Raw genomic sequence first — 5,597 nt, forward strand, 5'->3', positions numbered from 1 at the left:
AAACAGAATGTAAAAATTTAGAAAGAGTTTATTTTTGCACATCGACGATATGTCTGTACAACAGCATATGACACGACAACAGTGAAGATCTTTTGACCTCATTCTCAAACGTGCCTGCCACGCGCCAGATGAAAAGCTGAATACTTCTCTGGAAAAACTGCCGAGCAATGCAGGAGAATGGCACAACGCGTGCGCGTTGGGACCAAAACCCAAAAGAAAAACCATTCTCCCCTATTCATTCAACGTCGTCTTTAGCAGCTTTCCCGTATAACGGCGCTCTGTTCTGCACCTTGCCTTCTCATCCGCTTCCCAAAAAAATCAAGTCTCTGAACTTGATTTGTGCAAAAATGGCCCATTTATTTTCTCAAAAAGCACCGTCGTGAAACGATGTTGGGCTGCCTGGAGAACGAATGGGGCAGAAAACAGGCAAGTGAAATGGTGTCGACCCAGCAGAGCGAATGTGGGCCGCATGGCGTCTATTCAGAGTGAAATCACAGTTCGACCAACAGAATGTGGGAAGTTAGAAAAAGTTTTTATTTACACAGCCTCCATACGTCTGCGCAACACCATATAAGACGACAACAGTGAATATCTTTGACATCAGTCTCGAACGTGCATGCCACGCGCCCGACGAAAGGCTGCAGGGACCTGTGGAATACGATGCTGGGCATAGGAGCAGAGTGGCGCAGCGGGAACGTGCAAGACCCAGAGATCGATGGATCGAAACCATCCCCTGCTGTTGTTCAATGTCTCCTTGAGCGATTTTCCTTTGCGATGGTATTCTGTTCAGCATCTTGCCTTTCAAACGACTTCCTGAGTGTCGAAATGTCCCCTATCATACCGATACTGTCGCGAAACTCACACCGTTCAAGTGACGTGCTTTTGGAGGTCTGAGTGGTCTTCTCCTGTTCTTCGTCGGTTTCCTATGAACTGAATCGCAAAACCACTTCTCTGAGATGCCAATGAGCTGATAATGCGGTGAAGTTGAAACACATGACTTGCTGTTTTAGTCCATTTCCCGGGATCTCTCGCATGCCCACGCACTAGAAAGCCCAAAGCGAGAATCACACCCCTCGACCAACGACTCACAGGCCACGGGCAGTCTACATTTTTTGAGCAATGTGCCAATCCCTTAAATGCTGCTCAGTTCCTTGAGAATCTAACTTTTTAGTTGTGAACATGAGGAAAGGAGCAATCCTTTTCTAGGGTGCAAACTGTATACGTGCCAAACTGAGGGAATACGCAAGCAAAATAGCTTTAAGAGAGATAGAAAGTATTTGAGCACCTTTGGAGTGTCTGCTCCATGCCTGGATTCACTTCGGTTGCTACAAGTGAACAGTGTTTCACCCACCCCGACCTCCCCTTCCCCCTCGCTGCTGGAGGATGGTATATGGAAAGGGGGAGACATTGCTTGGCTCCTAGATGTTGCCCAGAGGGAGGGAGTTTCACTCTGAAACTGACAGGGCTGCATCCGTATTGTGACGTCAACAATGGAGGGCGGGCCGGACAGCTGCCCTGCAGTTGAGGCACGTGTGGAGGGGAGGACACTTTGCAAATCCCACTCTCCTCCAAGTCAATGCAGTTTGACTTCAAGCAAAGCAAGGGGTTTAAATATACTTTCGAAAACCTCCTTTGTGCCGTGGGAAAACTCCGGCCGCGGGAAATGCAGTGTTACAGATTCATAGTAACAGAAGCAGGAGTAGACCATTTGGTCGAGCCTGCTCCGTCATTCATTAAGATCACAGCTCCACCAACCTGCACTATCCCGACTACCCTTAATTCTCCTACCATGCAAAAACCCATCCAACCCATCCAACTGTGTCTTCAATATACTTCATGAAGCTGTCTCAACTGCTCTCTTGGGCAGAGAATCCCATGGAGTCTCACAGAGTGACACAGATGTACAGCACGGAAACAGACCCTTCGGTCCAACTCATCCATGCAGCCCAGATATCCTAACCTAATCTAGTCCCATTTGCCAGCACTTGGCCCAAATTCCCATAAAACCTTCCTACCCTCCAACCTCCAACCCTGGCAACATCCTTGTAAATCTTTTCTGCACCTTTTCTAGTTTCACAACATCTTTCCGATAGGAAGCAGACCAAAATTACATGCAATATTCCAAACGTGGCCTGACCAATGTTCTGTACAGTGGCAACATGAGCTCCCAACATCTATCCTCGATGCTCTGACCAACAAAGGAAAGCACACCAAACGCCTTCTTTACTATCCAATCTGCCTGCGTTTCTACTTTTAAGGAACTGTCAACCTGAACTCCAAGGTCTCTTTGTTCAGCAACACTTCCAAGGAACTTACCATTAAGTGTAAAAGTCCTGCTCTGATTTGTTTTTCCAAAATGCAGCACCTCATATTTATCTACATTAACCTCCATCTGCCACTCCTCAGCCCATTGGCCCATCTGATCAAGGTCCCGTTGTGATCTGAGGTAACCTTCTTTGCTGTCCACTACACCTCCAATTTTCGTGTTATCTACAAACTTGCTAACTATACCTCCTCCGTTTACATACAAATCATTTATATAAATGACAAAAAGTAGCGGACCCAGCATCAATCCTTGTGATACACCATTGGTCACAGGCCTTCAGTCTGAAAAGCAACCCTCCTTCACCACCCTCTGTCTTCTGCCTTCTAGCCAGTTCTGTATCCAAATGGCTAGTTGACCCTGCATGCCATGAGATTAAACCTTGCTCACCAGTCTCCCATGAGGAACCTTGATGAACGCCTTCCTGAAGTCCAGAGAGATCACGTCCATCGCTCTGCCCTAATCAATCCACTTTGTTGCTTCTTCAAAAAACTCAATCATGTTCATGAGACATGATTTCCCAAGCATAAAGCCATGCTGACTATCCCTAATCAATTCTTGCCTTTCCAAATACATGTAAATCCTGTCTCTTAGGATTCTCTCCAAAAACTTGCCCATCACGGATGTCAGGTTCACTGGTCTATAGTTCCCTGGCTTTTCCTTACCACCTTTATTAAATAGTGGCACCACATTAGCCACCTTCTAGCCTTCCGGCACCTCACCTGTGACTATTAATGATACAAATATCTCAGTAAGAGGCCCAGCAATCACTTCCCCAGTTTCCCATAGAGTTCTAGGGTACTCCTGATCAGGTCCTTGGGATTTATCCACTTTTATGCATATCAAGATATCCAGCAATTTCTCATCTGTAATATGGGCATTTTTTCAACATGTCATCATCTACTTTCTCACATTCTATATCTTCCTTGCCCTTCTCCACAGTAAACACTGATGCACAATATCCGTTCAGTATACCGCAACACCCCCCCATCTATTGCAGCTCCACACAAAGGCCGCCTTGCTGATCTTTGAGGGGCCCTATTCTCTCCCTTGTTATCCTTTGGTCCTTAATGTATTTATAAAAACCCTTTGGGTTATCCATGACTCTATTTGCCAAAGCTATCTCATGTCCCCTTTTTGCCCTCATGATTTCCCTCTTAAGTATGCTCGTACTGCCTTTATACGGTAAGGATTCACTCAATCTCTCTGTCGATACCTGATATATGCATCCTTCTTTATCTCATTTTCTCTAGTCATCCAGCATTCCCCAACCTGGGTGGGTTGCGCTTCGGCGGGTCGGTGTGGACTTGTTGGGCCGAAGGGCCTGTTTCCACACTGTAATCTAATCTAATCTAATCTAAACCTACCAGCCATTCCTTTCACCCCAACAGGAATATACTGTGTCTGGACTCTTGTTATCTCATATTTGAAGGCTTCCCATTTTCCAGCAGTCCTTTAACCTGCGAACATCTGCCCCAATCAGCTTTTGAAAGATCTTGCCTAATACCTGAGTCTTTCTCCAATTTAGAACTTCAACTTTTAGATCTGATATATTATTTTCAATCACTATTCTAATGTTAATAGAATTATGGTTGCTGGCCCTTAGGTTTTGCACCCTCGCCAGTATGTACATCCACATTGTGAATTAGAAAATGTCCTTGTACACACGTAACAAATTCCACTCTTTGACAGATAGGTAAATGGGCAGGAGTTATACCTTGGGTCCACTCTTCCTTCATTCCCATCAACCCTAACCCCATTCCCACCCCAATAGTCCAACGGCACTTTCCCCTGCAACTGCCGAATGTGTGACACCAGCCCATTTACTTGCTCCCTCCTCACTATCCAAGGGCCCAAACTTACCTTCCAGATGAAGCAGCACTTTACCTGCACTTCCCACAACCCAGTCTACTGCATTTGCTGCTCACAATGTGGTCTCATCTACATTGGGAAAAACGAAGCATAAACTGGGTGACTGCTGCACAGAACATCTACGTTCTACCTGCAAAAAAGACCCTGAGCTTCCAGTTGCCTGCCAATTCCACACCTCACCCTGTTCCCTGGCCAACATCTCTGTCTCAGGTTTGCTGTAGTGTTCCAGCGAAGCTCAGCACCAGCAGAACGAAGAGCGCCGAATATTACACTTGGAGACCATACATCCCTCCGGTCCCAATATCGAATTCAATAATTCTAGGGCCTGAAATCCATAGTATCCTCGTCCCTTCCACACACACCAAGTCTTGTTATCACATAGTCTGTCATTACACACTACCTATTCTTAGCCATGAACAGTCTCCATTCACCCTCCCACGCAAATCGTTATCAACTCCTTTTCCTGTCCAACAGTTCTTCCCTCGCTTTGGGCTCTGTCCTGATCTATCATTAACTGCATCCGCCTTCCTCCCACAATATCTCCTGCATATAAACCAACGTTTTCCCAGTCACCATCAGTTCTGTGGAAGGGTCACCGGCAACTCCTGTTTTTTGTTTCTGATATACAGAATCCACAGTTCTTTCACCTTTTTATTGAGGTAGAGTTGGAAATTGTTTCGAGAGACAGAAGGTGTGCGGGGGGTGGGGGGGGGTGGGGGTGGGGGGAGACAGAACAGACATGAACTGTTGATCTCCGTTGTTACGCATAACGTAAAATCATTGCAGTGCGATCACTTCCCTTAAGCATGAATAGAGATCCCTGCCCAACCGTGAGCTTGTGGCGCAACGGTAGCGCGTCTGACTCCAGATCAGAAGGTTGCGTGTTCGAATCGCGTCAGGCTCACTAACGTCAACTTCTTGCATTTCAAATCAAGAAAGGAGTAGGTTCACTCCGTATATCTGTTGAGACAAATCTTCATTGCGGAAACTTTCGATCACACGTGAAGCTTTGTGATCTGTTTGATTTGTAAACCCTGTGTCAAGGGGGGGTGCCCATTTTCTGGGTAAATGCGCAACTCCCCCAGTTCATCACGGGATTTAAACACAGCCGCCTCCCTCTGGGCAGCCGCTTCGCTCAGTTGGTGACAGCGCGGTGTGAGTAACATAATACCAATACTTTTACAACATAATCCAAAGATTCCAAGCTTTATGTTTCAATCTATCATGAGAATGACAGCGAGTTCAGATAGAAATGTTTCCCACCAACAGCAAATCCTTTCCTCTCACTGGACACAGTTAAAATTATCTTTATTCAACAGAAGGAGCGGAAACTCTAGTCTGACGGCCCCTCTCCACATTAACGGTGAGCCTGAATTTTATAAACGGTGTCAGTAAAATCCAG

At 46.1% G+C, this 5,597-nt stretch overlaps 1 non-coding gene across 1 annotated transcript; it reads left to right on the forward strand.

Annotated features, from left to right (window-relative positions):
* Window positions 1–5,027: 5,027 nt before the first annotated feature.
* On the forward strand, window positions 5,028–5,099 carry trnaw-cca (transfer RNA tryptophan (anticodon CCA)). The gene has a single exon. It is a non-coding gene; the product is annotated as a tRNA-Trp (tRNA).
* Window positions 5,100–5,597: the final 498 nt, after the last annotated feature.

Source organism: Chiloscyllium plagiosum, unplaced genomic scaffold (genome assembly GCF_037043375.1).
Source record: "Chiloscyllium plagiosum isolate Xiang-an unplaced genomic scaffold, Cpla_swu_hap1 HiC_scaffold_27, whole genome shotgun sequence".
Taxonomy (NCBI): domain Eukaryota; kingdom Metazoa; phylum Chordata; class Chondrichthyes; order Orectolobiformes; family Hemiscylliidae; genus Chiloscyllium; species Chiloscyllium plagiosum.